This window comes from Panthera onca, chromosome E1 (genome assembly GCF_046562875.1).
Source record: "Panthera onca isolate mPanOnc1 chromosome E1, mPanOnc1 haplotype 2, whole genome shotgun sequence".
NCBI lineage: Eukaryota > Metazoa > Chordata > Mammalia > Carnivora > Felidae > Panthera > Panthera onca.
In genome coordinates, this window is record NC_138352.1 from 7601544 (window position 1) to 7622004 (window position 20461).

At 41.9% G+C, this 20461-nt stretch overlaps 1 long non-coding RNA gene across 1 annotated transcript; it reads right to left on the reverse strand.

The window, feature by feature from the left end:
• Nucleotides 1-984: 984 nt before the first annotated feature.
• LOC132687392 (uncharacterized) lies at nucleotides 985-19841 on the reverse strand. The gene is made up of 3 exons (XR_009614078.3): nucleotides 18332-19841; nucleotides 12805-12892; nucleotides 985-3345 (listed from the first exon to the last, which is right to left on the reverse strand). It is a non-coding gene; the product is annotated as an uncharacterized LOC132687392 (long non-coding RNA).
• Between the last annotated feature and the right edge of the window lie 620 nt (nucleotides 19842-20461).

A 20461-nucleotide genomic window follows, 5' to 3' on the forward strand; every position in this document is an offset into this window, starting at 1 on the left:
AGACGTTTCCATGCAGCCTATAAACTAAGGATATTAATCCTAAAAGCTTGGAGGAAAAAAATTAGGATCCCATCATAAAACTACAGATATTAAATCTGCTGATAATGACTCCTCACCTTTCTAGGAGGTTACATTAAGGCCAGATAGGAATTTTCAGTCTCAGTGAGGGTCAGTCTGACTCCTTTGTGAAAATTTGGTCAGGAACAAAAGCTGCAACCTGGGCCAGTCCCAGACTGCCCTAAATATTTTCATGTAAGCATTCAGCGTTCTGTGGGTACTGTTTTATTTTCATAGATAAGTTCTTTCCCAAGCAGGGGGAGGAGGTCAACACTTATTATCAGGAACTGTGCTATCTAGTCAGTCAAGTAACCACGTTTGGGCACCTCCTATGTGCAAAGTCGTATCTTATTACCCTTGTGGCAATGGAGGGCATGGGGCGGGGGGGTGGGGGTGGAGTTGGGGGAATTTGGGGCTCGGGAGGCCAGAGATTAAGAAAATAGGGACATGAGTTTTACTCTCAAAGAGTTCCCAATCAGGTGGTATTCACAATACAGGCTTTATCCTTCTGAAGGGTGTACAATAAAATAATAATCTTGGCCGGTTTTTTCCCAAATCAGGCTGAATCTAAGCATCACTGGTAAAGCCTAAAAATGAAAACCAAACAAACAAAAGTTCTGGGTTCCATCCACAGACCCTGCTTCATTAAGTACAGGCATCTTCTAAGTTTCCCCTGGTCATACTGATGAGTAGCCAGTTTTGTTTAATACCTAATTTACCCAGCATCAAATATCTGGAGCGATGGTAAAATTTGAAGGAGTAAAAAAAAAAAAAAAAAAAAACTATGACTATTTTTATTTCTTCCTGATAATTGTTAACATTTTGAAAAGTCCAAATCTGGAGGCGTAGAAGTAAACAACGGTAAGGTCCCTAAGGATGACAAACCCACAAACACTTAGCAAATATAATTGTTTATGTGGAAATTAACATACTGCACACCGTGTGCTGAAGGGGCAGGCAGTATGCATCCAGTGGGCACAATGTAAAGAAGCCATCAATAATTGCTAGCCACCATTGTCATTATCACTGTGCAGACTGCATTGAGCAGGGGGCCGCAAACTTCTTCCACGAAGAGCCAAAGAGTACATATTTGAGCCTCTCTGTGCCACAGAGCCACCACCACAACTATGCAACTCTACGACTACGTTGAAGAGACAGCCACAGACCCCACACAAGTGAACGAGCATGGTTGTGTTCTGATGAAACTTCATGGAGACCAGAGTTTGAATTTCATAGATTTTTCACATGTCATAAAATGCTATTTCCTTTTGTTTTAAAAATTTTTTAAATGCTTATTTATTTTTGAGAGAGAGATAGAACATGAGCGGGGGAGGGGTAGAGAGAAAGGGAGACACAAAATCCGAATCCCAAGCAGTCTCCAGGCTCTGAGCTGCCAGCACAGAGCCTGACGTGGGGCTTGAACCCACAAACCGTGAGATCATGACCTGAGCCGAAGTCAGAAGCTTTACAGATGGAGCCACCCAGGTACCACTTCCCTTTTCTCTATTCTTTTCAACCCTTTAACCCTTTCTTAGCTTGTGTACCATGCAAAAACAGGCAGTGGGCAATTCAGTATTGTTAATGACAGACACTGTGTTCTACAGAAGATCCCTAGAAGGTACTCTTCTTCCATAACCAAAACTTATTTCCATTAAACGCCTTCCCCTAAAAATGTGTTAAGAGGGTAAATCTCACATTAAGTGTTCTTCACCCCAAAGTACAAAAACAAAACGAAACAAAACAAAACCAAAACAACAAAAAAAAACCCCAATGGGACACAAGGAAACTTTCGGGGGTGATGGATGCGTCTATCGCCTTGATTGTAGTGACAGTTTCGCAGGTGTGTGCTTATGTCCAAACTCATAAAATTGTATGCATTACATATGTGCTATTTCTTGTATATCAATTATATTTCATGAAAGTTGTTAAAAAGACAAACAATCTGTGGGCCTGATTTGGCCCCTAGACCTTAGTTTGCCAGTAACCAGTCTAGAATGTAACCTGCCATTCACGGGGAGGTATACAAAGCAACAGCTGAGGATCTTTTAACTTGCACACGGGATCTGGCATCTGTGAACACCCAGTCCCCTGGGAGAGCCCTGGGCCTGTGCACGTTAGGGATGCACCTGCCATTCAGAGGGAAAACCTTGCCATATTTAAAGGTTTTCCCAATCCCTGCTGCAAAGAACATCTGATTTTCAGAATGATGTAAATCCCAGCTTTGCCGGCCAGTAAATTCATGTACGTCGTGTTAACATCAGGTTTATATTAAACATTTACATTAAGGATTGGATTGGAAGATTAAATTGTTTGCATACGTTGCAGCCCCGAGGGAATGCCCCCCCTTCCCGCTTTCTCTGCCAGTGGCGTTGAGTTGGTAACCCGTCCAAAAGGTGTGTGAGACAATAGCTTATGGTCCTTGGTGAAGCTGGGCAACCTTGGACCACGCTGCCTGTGTCCTTAGCAGTTGTCAGGCAAGCTATGAGACATACTGTCACCCCCACGGAGAGAGGATTAAATAACAACACTGAAGATAATGATTTGCTCCAACCTGAATATCAGAATTGTTGTCTTTTCCCCCTAACACTGGTATTTTCCGATCCACAGAGTCATAGCTTTTTTGTTGGTTTGATTCAAGTCAGTCAAATGACAGCACTGGCTGTTGTAGGTTGGGGACATTTGGTCGCGCAGCTCAAATACTCTGCAGTAGACCGCGCTGGGGAGAGACCGAGGTGGTTCTAAGTCGGGTTCCGAAGAACCACTGTTGTCTCTCGAGTCTGAAGTTCAGAGCCAGAGAGGCTGGACACGGGGGGAACTCAGGTTTGCAGTATCTCTTGGACCAGCTCTCCCTGCCATGAATGAAGAGTTGCCCAGGACACTCTAACCAGCAAATGGTCTGCAGAACAAATGTTTTTATGGGGGGGAGAAACAACCACCATGGACTCCAAGTGAAGTGGCTGGAGGAGAGTGATGTTGTTAAAGTGTATGATTCATTAAGTCTTGTCTGAATGTCAGATGTTCAGCGTTCGATGCTATTGCCTCCAATTTAAATCATTTTTAAAGAAGGTGCCGGCAAAGGTGCTGAAAGGCACCTCACTCGGTTCCCGCACTTGAAAAACACTGTCTACTTGTGTGCTGTGGTAAAACTTTGCATTTTGGCTAGACACCCTGTGTGGAGCTGCAGCCTGGGCTTTTTTTTTTTTTTTTTTTTTTTTAAGTTTGTACAGTCACCCGAAGGCAGGAAGAGAACATAGTATTTCCACAAGCCAGAGTCCCTCCTGATGGCATCTGCGAAATAAAAAGAGAGTGCTAAGTGCTAAGCAGTGAGAAACCCCATTACGACACAGCCTCCAAGTCTCCCCAAAGGGATCGCCACCTCCGAGTCGCTGAGGGTGTGGGCTTTTCTGTCAGGATCCCGTCCGTGTCTTCTAGAATTCTCTTCAGAAGCCCTGCAAGTCTGGAGCTGCTAAGGGTGGTTTATCATCACCAATAAGGAGTGAAGCTAATGTTGCTATCACCCCCCTGGGTTCCTGTCAGTACCCAGTGACCTCACAGAGACTCTAAACATGTTGGATCCTTGATACCCCCAGATGTCCTCGAGGGACATCACTCCCACTCTCCTGGCACGAAAAGGGATGGTACCTACCACATGGGTGAACCTTGAGGACATGATGCTAAGTGGAACAAGCCAGTCATAAAAGGACATGTAGGTACGATTCTATTTATAGGAGGTAGCAAGAGTCGGTAAATTCATAGAGACGGGAGGTAGAATGGAGGCTGCCAGGGTCGGGGAGAAGGATGAAATGGAAAGTTGGTGTTTAATGGGGACAGAGTTTCCATTTTGTAAGAGGAAGGAGTTCTGGAGAAGGATGGCAGTGATCCCGTACAACAATGTGAATGTACTTATGCCACTGAACCCTACACTTAGAGGTGGTTAACAAGGTAAATTCTATGTTATGTGTATGTTGCCACAATTTAAAAGGATGACATAGGCCAGGTGGTTAGAAAAGTCCCACCTGAGACTCCAAGTTCTTCCCCAGGTAAGGATGACATCTGATTTCCAGGGACATTAATCTGGGATCTGGACTTCCATATTCTCAAACATTAAAAAAAAGTTTTTTAAAAACTTTTTTTTAATGTTTACTTATTTTTGAGAGAGAGAGAGAGAGAAAGAGTGTGAGTGGGGAGGAACAGAGAGAGAGGGAGACACAGAATCCGGAGCAGGCTCCAGGCTCTGAGCTGTCAGCACAGAGCCCGACACGGGTCTCGAACCCACGAACCGCGAGATCATGACCTGAGCAGAAGTCAGACGATCAACCGACTGAGCCACCCAGGCGTCCCTCAAACATTTTTGACAAGGACATCGTAAATTTTTTTAGAAATACAGTCCTCACTGATAGAAACTTCCCCAGTTCCTCGGCCCGTTGCCGACCCAGGGCTTCAGCAACAGCTAGAAGATGTTTGACTTAGCTCAAGAGTTGAGGGGTTGTGTTTCCCTACGATTCAAAGAGAACACAGATGGTCACTGACCAGAGCTGGAATTTGTCTGGAAAGTAGACAGACACAGGGCGGATGAAAGCCATTCAGGCCATTTGAAATATAACTGCACGGAGAAATAATAAGGATGTATAATTTTCTCTGCAATGTACCAATTTCCAAATGCTTCCTCAGATATAGACCGCGTAGCCCTCACAGCAAAGCCATGGTGATCGTCACCACTGAGGGCCCATGATATGCTTGTCATCATCTTTATCTCTTGCAATTTTTCATCTTGAGCCCAGATTTGGACGTTTGAAGAGGCCAAGACCATCCAGGCTGGTAAGTGGAAGAGACAGGATTCTAAGACAGGATTGTTTATTTGTTTGTGGCATGTTTTTAGCCCAAAATTCTGTATTTTGCCTTTTTTTCCTAATATAAAGGTCAAAGAGGAAAGGAAAAAAGGATAGAATCATAGAAGTCTGTAGGTGATAGATGAGATTCAGGCTTTCAGATAAGCTGGAAGAGTCTCTCATTGATTCCTAGCTCTGCAAGGCTTTAGGAAACATCTTTTTAGGAAAAAACTATAACCAGAATTGAGGCCCTCAAATAAGGCATTTAGTCTTTAATACCAAGACTTTCTTCTTCATCCCATTGAATCCTTTTTTTTTTAAGCAACATAACACATATGTTGTGAAAGCGGAAAGAAATACAAAACAACAACAACAATAAAAAACTTACTAAAAAAAAAAAAAGGATGGGGCGTCTGGGTGGCTGAGTCGGTTGGGCATCCGACTTTGGCCCAGGTCACGATCCTGCACTTCGTGGGTTCAAGTCTTGCGTCAGGCTCTGTGCTGACAGCTGGGAGCCGGGAGCCTGCTTCAGATTCTGTGTCTCCCTCTCTCTCTGCCCCTCCCCTGCTTGCACTCTGTGTCTCTGTCTCCCAAAAATAAATATTTTTAAAAAAATTTTTAAAAAGGAAAAAAAAACACCTTAGTTCCAGTTATTCTCACCGTTAGATTGCCAATCACTGGGATGATTAATTCCTTTTTTTTAATCTTTAAAAATTTACTTATTTCGAGAGAGAGACAGAGAGAGCAAGCGGCTTCGGGGAAGAGAAAGAGGGAGAGAATCCCAAGCAAGCTCTATACCATCAGCACAGAGCCTGATGCGGGGCATAAATTCACAAACCGCAAGTTCATGACCCGAGGTGAAAAGCAAGTTGGACACTTAACCGACTGAGCCACCCAGGTGCCCCTAGATGATGAATTCTTTAGGTCAACTGTTGTGTGCCATCATTCAAAAATGCAAACATCTTGACGTACCTGCCTTCCTCTCCTTCCTACCCTGAATACAGACGTCCACCTAAACTTACCTTTCCTACAGTGACTACAGACAGATCTCTCCCAATCGCAGGCTCACTAACCTGGAAGGAGCCCTAAGACAGACCCCTGCAGGTCCCTCCTTAATCCTTTCTAGACAAATGAGATACGATTTCAAAAGGTCATCAGAAAATGCAAATGCCCTCCCTACTTTGGTGACCTGTTTTGAAGCTTTACTCATAGGATCAGAAAAACCTTCATTATCATTACTCTCAAGTTTATCCTTCCTGTAGCAATTTCGTCTTCTTAAAAAAAAAAGTGATCTGTCCAACTTTACAAAACTTCTCAAATATAAAAATGAATTTATAAACAAATAGATTGAGTGGTTGTGGATAACTTACAAAATAATATCATATTCTATGAAAGGACATAGTATAAAGAATCTTTTAATAATGTCTTGTCCTAATACTTTGAAAATATGATTCAGCACAGGAATATTTGTGATACAGAAAACTTTGCAAAGACACAAATATTGAGTAAGGTTAAAGACTGTTGCACATACGAGTTTATTTAGACAACGCTTTCTGGGGTCTGTTTCATCTATCTGTTCTTATCACATGCCTGCATAAGCAAATAAAATTTTTCTAGATATATCCACCTTGATTGGACTTTGCTGGTCTGTATGCATTTGCATCTGTCCATGAATGAGTCCATTTCAAGCACATGTACATGTCTGTGCATGGGTAGAAAGATAAGCTTAGCAATTGTGTGATTTGTTTCTGCTTAGGCAGTAAGTTACTAATCTCCTGATTGGAACCAGATTTGTATGAATTAGGAGTTGAAATTGGAACAGTCACTGCTCTGTGCAGGATGTAAAGTGAATAAAATGAATGGGGTATTAACCTTCAACCACTGAATATTAATCAGCTTTTCATAAGAAAGAAAACACAGAGCTTGCCACACTAAATATTTTCAGCGCTTATTGACAGGATATGATTTCTTTTCTCCCTTAGTCTTGTTACTTCCAGTCAAGGACCTGAACACCGGACAATAGTCAACTTGACCCAGACAGATGTATGATTTGAAAAACCCCAGGTACTGTGGGTGGGTCAAACTCTGTGCATGTGTGTCTTCCAGTCACTTCTATAAGCATGGGCCAAACTAAGCCCAAAGGGAATTCACAGAAGGACCACGGACAGGAAACCTTGATGACCACAAAATGAACATGTAAATCGAATATATTTCCCATTGTCCTGGAAAGGACTTGTAACGGGAATGACTCTGGATATTTGAATGAGATCTACATCTACTCCAAGGCAGATTAAAAGACAAAGGGTCATGGAATAATGGAATCTGGGTGAAAATGAAACTTGTTATAGGCTTGTTTTGTTTTGTTTTGTTTTTAATGTGGTATTGCAGTTGGTTTTATTTGAGAATGTGAGGTCTTGTATTTATGCCTGTATAATGATAACATACTTATGTCAATTTCTACATTTATCCATATCTATCTATCTATCATCTCCATACCAATACTTACGGACAAATAGAATGTATATACAGTATATATACATAATGTCACCAAACAAGGCAGTGGAGTCTTACTTCCTGAAGATATTTTGATATAGCATATATATTTTATTTAAACATTATGCATGTATCTCTGTAAAACTACTTACATAGTGACAAAGAGTACGTTAAATAGAAATTGGGCGCAATTATAAAATCTAAGGAGGGTGAAAGGGAGAAGGGAGGATTTCTTCCATACCCAGCTCAAGCAAATCTCTTCAAATATTTTCTCAAATCTTTTTTAACATATTTGAATATTTTTTCCATTTATTTTCAAAGCTATATTTCCAGTGAGCATGCTGTATATTTCTAGATATTGTATTAGTTACAAATCAGTAGATACATCTCAATCTCAAACACAGCAGCATAGTGTTAAGTAAATGATTTTCCCCCTTGGTCATCTCTATTTATTTTATTTCATTTTATTTTATTTTATTTTATTTTATTTCATTTTATTTTATTTTATTTTATTTTATTTTATTATTTTATTTTATTCCATTTCATTTCATTTCATTTCATTTTATTATTTTATTTTATTCCATTTCATTTTATTTTATTTTATTTTATTTTATTTTATTTTATTTTATTATTTTATTTTTTCCAATAAGTGAGCCTTTCTCTGTCTCTACAACCTGGCTTAGATCTTCACTGCCCTCATATACTCCCTGCCAAAAGTTTCTAACCCTTGAACCTAAACACTGAAGTAATCTCCCATGTAATGTCCCATTTAGCCTTAAAAAAAAAATCATCCTACTCCTTTTAGCTGGCAGCAATGCTGGAAACCCACCTATTAGGCTAATTTCCTAAAGGTGCTGATAACTGATAATAAGTATGTTACCTGTAGGACAACTCTTTAGAATCTGATGCTTCCTCCACACCCCCTGATTTCCAGCCCTTGGTTATTCAAACATTTAATTTAGGTATTGTTGTGTTAATTTTCAGAGAAAATTAAAGTTACTAATCATCTGACCTTACGGTAGGGAGACTATCCTGGATTATCCAGCACAAGGAGGCCAAAGGGGAGGCCAAAACTTAAATTTTGACTTGTCTTGCTGTTGCTGACTTTGAAGAAGGAGGAAGGAAGCTGGGAGCCCAGGACAGCTGGCCACTCCCTGCCGACAGCCAGCAAGGAAACAGGGGCCTCAGTCCTGCAACCCCGAGAAACCAAGTTCATCAACAACTGCATGAAGCTGAAAGGGACTCTCCCCCAGAGCCTCTGGTGAGGAAAACAGTCCTGCCGACACCTTGATGTCAGCCTGGTGAGTGAGACCCATGTTGGATGGGCAACCTACAGAAACTATGAGGTATTAATTTGTGTTCTTTTAAACCACAAAGTTTAGGGTAACTTATTATGACAGCAAGAGAAAACCAATACAGGCAGCCTGCCAAAGACTCCTGAGGGAAAACTTTATGAACCCAAAGGAATAAAATCACAAGAGTGCCCCAGAACAGCCTGGAAAGAGAAAGATTGCCATAGATAAGGCATCCCTGTCTCATCTTTAATTTTTTTTTTAACGTTTTTATTTATTTTTGAGACAGAGAGAGACAGAGCATGAATGGGGGAGGGGCAGAGAGAGAGGGAGACACAGAATCGGAAGCAGGCTCCAGGCTCTGAGCCATCAGCCCAGAGCCCGACACGGGGCTCGAACTCACAGACTGTGAGATCGTGACCTGAGCCGAAGTCGGACGCTTAACCGACTGAGCCACCCAGGCGCCCCCCTCGTCTCATCTTTAAACTACCTGTGGTTTACAATTGCCTTTAAATGATCATAGCTCCTCACCTAAATGTACTGGTGCGAGTGTGGTTAAGTCTTTTACGATAAAAGGTTAATAAAAAGAACTGTGCACGAGTGACACAGAGACAATAGCCATCAGTGGCCCCTCCCATTGGTTTTCCTACATATTTGGTTGTAGCATCTTAGTCCAGTTTCCACTGGAGATCTCTGACCCTCAGACAAGTTAAATGGCTTGCTGAGATCATACAGGTTATTAGTAGTAAATCAGAAACTCAAGTTCAAGTTCTCTAATGTCTTATCCTAAACGTCCCATATCATTTCCCCGAATCCCTACTTACTATGAAAACTGGCTGAAATTAAGAGAAAGCCCTAATAATGAGGCCACAAGAAACTATGTCGTGATAGTATATGTAAAGGGAATATAGGAGTCTACCTTGATTGTTTGTAGGCTAAGCCATATCATCAAAAGGCAGTGCTGGTTGTCTGACTCATTGATAACTCAGAAAAAAAGAAAAAAAAAGAGAAAGAAATAGATTACCAGATACTTGGGACAAGGAGGATTTTGATTTAGATTACCTAAATTGATGTTTCCATAATTCTCTATTGCACTTTCCCCAGGATCTCCTGGCCATTCTCAACTTTAAATAGCCCTGATACTAACAAGCCTGGGTCTGCCTTAGCAGATAATATCAATTTGTAATCCTGGAAGGCAAACTGAAAAGCCCTAGGAAGAAAATGGAATGACTCAGCATGCATATTGAGAATGGAATCCAGAAACTCAAGGCACAAATGCCCAATTACTTGAATGGAGCCTTATTTGGAGGATGTTAGAGTCCTTGCCACCCCCCCCCCCCCCATCTGAATTCCATTGGCATTGCTAGCATGCTAGCATCTTCCCTTCCGTCTACTGGGTTTCTCCCTTTCTGTCATCTTCAACCAACAGCCAAACATCTCAAACCCCAAAATCCTGAGGCAAATAACTGTTGCTGGCTGTTGGATTTTAGGATCACACCACAGACCCATCCCTCTTCCCAGTCACCTCACTGAAACATCCAGAACTGGAGGAAGGTTCAGGCGGTTTCTGCTGAAGCAGTTTATGAACATCCTGTCTAAAGGCTACCCAGTACAAGAAGGGAACCCTAAAAAGAGGTGGAATGATTTATATAATGTCTTGGTTGAGATCATAAAGATGTGGAGCACCCCTCGCTTCACCTTTTGGAATAAGATCCATAAAGAAGCAAAATGATCTAGAAAGCAACCTTCTGATGGGTATGAAATGTCCACCTTAGACATTTCTGCAAATATTTAAGCTTTAGCCTAGGATTTTCACCTCAGTCTGTGAGACCCTTAAATCTTTAGTTGAGTTTTAGAAAATTCTTTCAACTGATAAAGAGAAAAGGATAGCTTCATTTGAGGTCCCTACAAGGAAAAGAAAATTCAGGGGCGCCTGGGTGGCGCAGTCGGTTAAGCATCCAACTTCAGCCAGGTCACGATCTCACGGTCTGTGAGTTCGAGCCCCGCGTCAGGCTCTGGGCTGATGGCTCAGAGCCTGGAGCCTGTTTCCGATTCTGTGTCTCCCTCTCTCTCTGTCCCTCCCCCGTTCATGCTCTGTCTCTCTCTGTCCCAAAAATAAATAAATGTTGAAAAAAAAAAAAAAATTAAAAAAAAAAAAAAGAAAATTCATTGGACCAAGAGTTGGAGTGAGATCGGACACAGCTCCAACTTCTCCCCCCGTGCCCCTTGTACTGTCCGATTCTAACATCACGTGCTTTCTATCAGTTAGAAGGACGTGCTAATGGAGGAGGAAGAAAAAGAAGGGCATCCTGATATGTAATTATTTTGGGCCAGAGAAAGCCACACAAGGCTCCTAGGATGCCTACATTTATTCGCCTCTGATCCTCTCTGATTCGATCATCTTTGGAAGTCAAGAGAATGGACAAACCCCCAAACAATGACACTGGCCAGCCCAGACCCTGGCCCCCACTCCCCACAATACTGCATATAACAATGATCTCCAATACATTGTTACCATTCCTCTGGTAACTACATAAGAAAGCATGACTGGATAAAAAATGTAGTCTCTTGTCCCCTAGACTACCCCCTTGTGATGTCACTTTTAGGGCGACATTTTTTTTTTCAGTGACTCTACAAGAATATAAAAGCTGCCAGCTTTGAATGATACATATTTCCTCAAACTGGGAAGTCTTCCTTCAAGTCCAGAATGATTATAAAGTGAGCATGTTCTATCCTTGGGAGCACAGGGCTTAGAAAGGGGAGGAGGGAGTAAGGGTCATGACACCTCTCCTACAGTTATACAATCCCATTCCAGAAGGAGAGACCTCGGATGATTAAAATACTATTTTTACAGCTGTCACACAAACATTATTTAGAATTCGTATTCTGTATCCCAGGATTTAATGCAAATTGTCCACATAACGGAGGGTCAAAATGACAATTTAGATGCAATTAGCCAGATGTGTTGGAATGAAATTTCTCCCACAACCCCTCAAAAATTATCTGAATAATTTACACACACATAATCACCTTACTCCAGTGGGAAAATTGTATGCCCTTGTTTATTTCCCCCAACTACCTAGAGTTTTCAACAGTGTTACATCGAGAAAGTGCCAACTTCGGGAAGCAAATAAGATAATCTGTGAGGCCAAGCTGTCTCTCTTTTAAATGCAGACAGAATTAATTTGTTTTCATTAACTCCTTATCAAGTTACCTGACTTTGATTCCCAGCACAAAATGTATTTTCAAAAGGGGGGTGGTGGTGGTCGTGATGGTGGTAGATTTTCAGGAAATAGCAAGTTCTTTTTCTACTGAGATAAAAATCATTTGGCAAGCCAGGGTGAAATACTTCTGGCTTCCAGTAGAAAGAGACAGAGAAAAAGAAAAAAAAAATAGAAGATGCTAATGAACCACAAAAGAAAAGGAAGTATTTTTTTTTTAAATAAGACCTTACTTTTGAAAACAGCTCAGTTTGCAACCAATTTTTGACGAAATGTCAAAGTGATTCCTTCGGGAGCTATGTCAGAGCGAAACCAGGCCATAGGAGGAGAGGAATAAAGAAATGAGCAATTCAGATGACTTTCATGAAAGGGCCCAGGACCATCAGAACTGACCTTTCAGACACAGCCTTTTATCTCTAAAAAGGATGAAGCTGGTGAGAGCCAGTGATACAGCGCAAAAGAAGGGAGTCTTGAGCCTAGGTGCCCAACTGCATTGTGAGGTAACTGTTTGGGGGTGTGGGTACTGTGGGCTGCTCCTTGGGAAAGCGGTCTGTTTTTATAATCTTTGCATCTGAAGCAAGGGGTCATACCCCACAGGCTAGTGAGGAAGAATGAGACCCACAGAGGACTCCCAGGGCTCACCTGCCCTCATAATTGTAAGGAGCCTTTAGAATCCCTCATCCCCCAAAGTGCTCACCCCCTCCTCCCACGCTCCAGGATTCAGATGCTAATGTGGGAAGAGATGTTCTGCAGGAAGTGCTGGGAAAGAAGTAAGAAGGGAAGCTTGGAACCCTGGGTGACCCTGCAGAAGATCAACCACTGGCTTGGAGCCATGTTCACACCAAGAGCTGCAGGACCCTTTAGCTCTGGTCTGAAATGAAGACAACCCAGGCATCGAGGTGGCATACAAACCTGCCCCCAAAAGCAGCTCGGAGACGGTCAGTGAGGGCATCAGCCCTGCTCCCACTCCAGTGAGAAAACAAGTCTTCATCCGTTGGAACTGAGGTGGGAGGCAGAAAGTAAGGAATCAGAATCACAGGGTCTGGAGGAGAACAGGAGATTGTGGGATCTTACTGTTTGCATTTATCCAACTCCAAGGAGGGACGACCAGCCTTTTCTCCCTCCCTTCTGGGGAGGATTATGACATTTGAGAGCCCCAAACACTGAAAAGATTATTGTCCTCCTTATCTCACTGTCTATCTTTGTATCTATCTGTTCTCTGTCCATCATTATCTGTCTACCTACCTACCTATCTTCTATCTGCAGAATTGTGATTGTCAGGCTGTTCCCCAATAGGCTTGGTATTTTCCTTCCATGCACATGGCAGTACCACCAGTCTTCACCTCCTTAAAGTCGTATAAGCCACGAGATTGGCTTGGGCCAATGGGATGTGAGCAGACGTTTTCTGGCAGGAGACTAACTTCAACGGCCAATGAACAATTGCCCATGCTGTCTCCCCTCTGCCACTGAGGCCAGGGCTGTTTGTGACCATCCTGCTTCCCTGAGCGAAGGCTGAGTAATACAGAACGACCCCCTGTCCCTCTCGGGATCCACTGTCCCTCCTGGCCAGCCCACAGTGAATGTGTAATACAAATTAAAAATACACCTTTATTGCTTTCAGCCATGGAGATTTTGACATCATTTTTTTTACTGAAGATGCAAAAATATAAAATCGTAAGAAAGGAGTCTGCAGGATTCCTTTCCCAAGTGACTACTTTGATAGCTTGGCACTTCCATGAAATAATCAAGTTCTTTCAAGAATTTGTCTCCTTCTTTTGATGTTTATGCTACTACAGTGGTATGTTAAGTATGCAACGTACCTGTCTGTTGAGCAATCAAATCCTTCTCACCTTAGAAATTCTATGGTAAGCACAGCAGACCTCACTGACATTGTTTTGTTGTTATTAGTTTATTCATTTTTTTGAGAGAGAGAGAGAGAGAGAGCACAGGGGAGGGGCAGAGAGAGACAGAGAGGGAGAGAGAGAGAATCCCAGGCAGGCTCCACACTGTCAGTGCAGAGCTTGATGCAGGGCTCGAATTCATGAGCCATGAGATCACGACCTGAGGCGAAATCAAGAGTTGGACATTTAACTGACTGAGCCACTCAGGCTCCCCCTCCCTGACTTTTAAACACTACGCTGAGATCCCTCCACTGTCATTTGCCAATCACGTGTCCTTGGAAAGTTTACTCAAACTCTCTAAATCTCAGCCTCTGTAGCTATAAAATTAATTGTAATTCCTATATCTCTGACTTATTGTGTCATGGGAGGAAAAGTATACAACTTGTATACTAGTTCCCTTCCATACAATGGGAATGACAATACCTACTTCCCCACCTGGTAAGTAAATTGGCCAACATAGAGAGCTCTTCGCGGGTCTATGCACTAAATTCGTAGCCATTACGGGGCGCCTGGGTGGCGCAGTCGGTTAAGCGTCCGACTTCAGCCAGGTCACGATCTCGCGGTCCGTGAGTTCGAGCCCCGCGTCAGGCTCTGGGCTGATGGCTCGGAGCCTGGAGCCTGTTTCCGATTCTGTGTCTCCCTCTCTCTCTGCCCCTCCCCCGTTCATGCTCTGTCTCTCTCTATCCCAAAAATAAATAAAAAACGTTGAAAAAAAAAAAATTTAAATTCGTAGCCATTGATGTAACCATTGCCATTGATGTAACCATTGTGATCAGCATTACATTAAGAAATTGCATAGAACCTTGTATGTAGTCAATAAATCTTAGCTGCTTCCCTTGCCCTTGGTGAAAGGGCTCTTCGTGTTTAGGAGTGGGGTCATTCAGGATAGCATTATCCATAGCTAATCAGGAGGGGGGCCAACATCCTAAAAAAAAGAACTAAAAAAAAAAAAAAGGCATCTCTGCTTTAGACCCATTTATGATGAGACATGTCTGGATCCTCAGGATGCCAGGTTTTTTCCATTCTGCAAACACATGGCTTCCATTAGTTGACCGATACTGACACATTGGAGTCTTCCAAAGTCCTCTGGGCCTCTGATGAGTGAAAGGTTTGCATGCCCAACAAGAAAAAGGCAGCCTCTGCAGGCGTGGAAATGCTGCCAGGGGCGGGGCAGCCGAGGTGTTGAGTTTAGGTAGGAGACCAAATCTGGCTCTGTTTTTAATGACCATCCTGTCCACACCTGAAAATAAACTAGCCACACCTGGTGAGATTCCTAACACTCTGGAGCCCCGATACTGATGTCAGTGTGCATATAGGGCCTCCATTAATCAGAGTGATGCTGTGGGGTGCGTGCTCACCCCGGGGCTGCAGGATAGTGAATGATCTGCAGCGTGAACACACCGTCTCTTCTGAGCTTTCTCATCCAAAGCAAACCCAAGCTCCCGTGTCATGCTCCTTTTAGTTGGTGTTCTAAGGACACCGTGGCTTGGTTGGCTTCTTTGGAACAGTCCTGCATTCTAATTAGCTTGCAGTGGGAGTCTGCGTAATGGGAACTCAGCGCCCCGCCTAGCCACATCATCTGTTTCCCTGCCTTCAAAGCTGCAGGGTCCATTTTTGTACTGCACGATAGTGACGGTAGGGACCTCATTTCATGTTCTGTGTCTCGGCAACAAGTGCTACTTAACAGGGGGGAAAGTCGGGGGCATCGTTGATCTGAGAAATTTAGGGCAATTCTCTGCTCTAAATTTCATCCCAAGGAGAGGCTTCCATGGAAATAAGTCTTTGTATCCTTGATCACAGAGGGGACCTTGATTACACTTAGGATAATCTCATTAGCTCTCAAAATGTTTGCACGACTATGAAGCAAGGATGAGCAGATAAGAGTGTAATGGAAGAATGATGAAGGCACATTTGCCTAAAATTTGCAAGCTGACCATGTGTTTTCAAATCACTTGATTCTTTCTACAACCCTGTGAGCTACATGAGTAGTTCCTCTTAGCCCATTTTACAGGTGAGGAGAGTGAGGCAGAAGGAGGTCAGCCCACCTCGATCTGCATCTCAGCTCCCACCCACTAACTCTTAAACCCAGGGCAAGTTTCTCCATCTTTCTGTGTGTCCTCAGAAAATGGGGGAGAACATCAGTCATAACTTCACAGTTGCTGTTACTTTTAATGAGTTAATGTAGAAGTGTAAAAATGTTTAAAGATGATTTGTGACACACCAAGTGTTTGATGTGTGTTGGTTATTTTGAATACGAGGAAGGGGAAAAAGTTGAAAATTTGGGACCCAAGATACTTAGGGATGAAAATATCCATGGGAAGGAGACTTGAGCGGAGGTGAAATCCATATCATACTAGCACTGAGAAAGCAAACAAGCAAAAGAGCATGCCCTTATCTTATAGCTGTTCCATTCCTGTGCCGTCTATACCCAGCACTCTACCTTAGAATATCTGCACAAGGGTAGATGACATGCTGCCCCAAGTCCCTCATGGTCACTGGAAGGTTCTGACCAAATCTGACAGCTGGTCATGGGAGGTTATATCTCCTTCTTGTTTGGCAGAAGCACATCCAAAATGTATGAAGGGAAATAGGGATAAAATTTGACCCCTTCCAATCCATGGCTAAAATAAATTAAACTTTTGTTATGTGCCAGGCATGATGCCATGAAAGTTACATGTATTTTCTCATTTGTTTCTCATAAATAGAGTGACCAATTGTACTGGTTTGCTCAGGACCAAGGAGTTATCTGAAACCTGGGATTTTCAGTGCTAAAACTGGGAAAGGTGTAGGCAGGCCGGGACAATTGGTCAACCCTACACAAGGTTAAGTACTTTCTGCACCCCATTTTGCAGATGAAAGATTTGAAGCTTAAGGAGTCCCAAGCTCACACAGCTAGCTGGGCTAGTTGGGATTTTTTTTTTTTAATGTTTATTTATTTATTTTGAGAGAGAGAGAGAGAGAGACCATGAGTGGGGGTGGGCAGAGAGAGAGAGGGAAAGCAAGAATCCCAAGAAGGCTCCAAACTGTCATCACAAAGCCCAACGTGGGGCTCTATCCCATGGACCGTGAGATCATGACCTGAACCGAGATCAAGAGTTAGACGCTTAACCAACTAAACCATCCAGGCACTTTGTTAGTTGGGATTTTTAAACCTATGCTTTTAAACCATTAGAAGATACTAGCTAAGGAGGCGCCTGGGTGCCTCAGTTAGGCATACGGCTCTTTGTTTCAACTCAGGTCACAATCTCACAGTTTTGTGAGTTCAAGCCCCATGTCGGGTTCTGTGCTGGCAGCACGTAGCCTACTTGGGATGTCTTTCCCCCTCTCTCTCTCTGATGTCTACTTGCACTGTCTCTGTCTCTCTCAAAATAAATAAATAAACTTTAAAAAACTTAAAAAAAATACTAGCTAAGAAAGAGCTTCTTCTTATGGGGGAAGTTGTGGCTCATCAGCAAATGAGTAAATTTAGCTATGGCTTTCCTTGTTAAAAAGGGCTTAATATTCTGTTAGGCAGCATTTCTCTGTTGTTGATACTATTCTTCTTTTTCTGTTCCATTGTTGTTATACTTCCAAGTGATTTAGGGCATATCTGAAATGCTAATTAACAGACCTTTAGTTTTTAACCAGTGTCATTCCATCTTTGAGGAAAAAGGACAATGACGTTAGTGTTAGCAACTCCAAGAGAATCAAGACTTGCTTCGTAAGAGATGAGTTGTATTATATTGTCTTTTCTGGTTTCCACTCAAAAGAGATCTTGGCTAGCAGTGACTTTCTGTGAATTATAATTTCAGAGGCCACCAGTGACTCTCAAAAGACATTATCTTAGCTCCTACCCACTTTCCAAATGTATTTCATAGATATCACCTACTGTACTGTCTTTATAAAACAGACTCACAGAGTGGGATCCATGGGTTGCATGACCCAAAGGGGTCATCATCTCAAGTTATAAGAAGGCCCAGGAAGAAAGTTTCCTTGTAGAAAAGGATTTTCCAGTTTCCTGAACAACTTCCGGAAAAGCTTAAGTACATCTCAAAAGAAACCAGCGATCATAGCTGCGAGATGAACACTGCGTACATTTAAGGGCTACCTGAGGACACTCTAAAATCCCAAGGCAAAATTGACCTTCTTGACTTGATAGAGAAATAGGGCCAATTGGGAGCACTGGAGGATTCTGTTTCTCACGAGTCATTTTGTCTGTGGATATGCCTCACAAATTAAAACATACATAAAAAAAGAAAATCCCTAGGTGTGAGATGATGGCCGTTTCAAATCTGGTCATTTGACAATCGCAAAAGTGTTGGATGCAAGCCTGCTGTTCTGAGGATTTTAGTTTTCTTTTTAAAATCCCGCAGGTTGCTGAACTTACGAAGAATCCTTGATTCAAATAAAAAGTGAGGGCTTTTGCAAAGGGTCATTCTCTTTGCTATCAGATGTATTTTAGTGTATAGTTTTCGACTCTGGCTTATGTGGATGTCTAGGCTTGCTTCTACTAACTCATTTAATCTCTGACTTTATAAAAAAGCATGTTTCCTGTTTACCTTTGTCCAAAGGGAGTGCAATCTGTGCTTCCTAGCTCTTTCAACAATCCCAGTTTTCCAAATTTCATATCAGAATGCTTGTGTGGCACGGTGTTTCCGTGTTTGTCTCCGCAGGTTGGAAACTGCAAACTCCCAGAGAGAAAATTAAGTTACTATTCGCAAAGACATCCACTTACCAAACTATGATTTCAAAAAGAAAAGATCAACACTTTAATCTACTGCAAGTGAGTGAAGGAGGGAAAGAAAATTTAATACAAATAAGTGCTGAGCTACAAGTTTAAAAATGAATAGAAGAAATTCCCCCCCCATACGTTTAATTTTCATATATAAGCTAGTTGCTGAATTGAAGAAGGGTTAGCATTCAATACAAGCACATTTGAAATCAACCAAAACCAGACAATCGAACCGAATTCACTTGTTACACCCCTCTATTTGTCGAAGCTGAGAAAATTGTGCTTCAGGGAAACTTTGATAAACAACCATTTGACCACAGACGTCAAATATTTTATTTTATCATTAAAAATTTTTTTTAAATGTTTATTTAACTTTGAGAGAGAGAGAGACAGAGAGAGAGAGCACAAGTCGGGGAGAGGCAGAGAGAGAAGGAGACACAGAATCCAAAGCAGGCTCCAGGCTCTGAGTTGTCAGCACGGAGCCCAATGTGGGGCTTGCACTCATGAACTGCAAGATCATGACCTCAGCCAAAGTTGGACGCTCAACCAACTGAGCCACCCAGACACCTTGAGGGCAAACATTTTAATATTACATACCCACCAACCCAACATACAGATGAGAACATTGAGGACCATCATTTGTTACTAGTAATAGTAACTTGCTTTTAGTATAGTCCTTGTTTTTAATAATTTGTTCTAGAATTTATAAATATATCATCCACTTCATCTGTATTCATCATTGCACCAAAGGGATGTCCAACATCCAACATATAAATATACAAATCAATGATTTTTATGACCACAGACATTTGTTTCCCAAAAACATTTCAAAATTTTGTCACTTTCTCCATATATATTTAGAATCTGTACTATCTCAAATCCTTAACTCTCAGAAAATCAAGGTTTGAAAGAAATAGCAATTCTCTACCCCACCACATATACACACACACATACACGCATGTGCACACACACACACACACACACACAGCAATAATTTTTGCAAATGAGTACACTGGTGAAGAAAAGAATGTACAGTCACCACATATCATGAAATAGACTCACTTAAGTTCACTGTTCATGGGGAACAAAGTCTTAAAAAATAGCCCAAAAAGTTCATGTTAAAGGCAATATTTTGGGTTATTCATGTGTTTTCATTTCCAATTCCTCATCATTTGGGTAACTTCAATCTTTTAAAAAAGAATATATTTACGGGCGCCTGGGTGGCTCAGTCGGTTAAGCATCCAACTTCAGCTCAGGTCATGATCTCACAGTTTGTGAGTTCAAGCCCTGTGACAGGCTCTGTGCTGACAGCTCGGAGCCTGGAGCCTGCTTCAGATTCTGTGTCTCTGCCCCTCCCATGCTCATGCTCTGTCTTTCTCTGTCTCTCAATAATAAATAAACATTAAAAATAAAATAAAATAAAATTTAATTTAATCTAATTTAATTTAATTAAAAAAAAATAATATATTTGTAAATAGAAGTCATGAGTTGGCAGTTGAATTCAGGTCTGACCATTTCACCCGAGCAATGAAAAAATAAATGCCATGGAGCCCTGCAAAACTGTCTGCCTCCCCCTGGCAATTCTCTTGTTTCCTCCTGAGATTGTCTAATTATACAATAATGCTGGAGTATTCTTCATTTGTCGATTAATTAGCTTGTGCCTAAGCAGTTCTTTGAACATAAGAGGCAACATGTAAATCTAATTATTCATCCTCAAGCTAATGATCATTTAATTAGTGTTTTCGGCTCGTTTAATGGTCCATAAAAAAGAGGGTAATTTGGGGAAGGGTCTTCTACTGTAGCTGTTAAGAGAAGTTTAGGATTGCAGCTCTAACTAGAATGGAAAACAATGTTCGATGTTCAAATAAAGCTCTTAAAATTGGAAGTAAATTGGAAACCGACTCCCTCCTCTGCTGGTAACTAAGAGCCACGAAAGAACTGAAAATGAAGCATATTA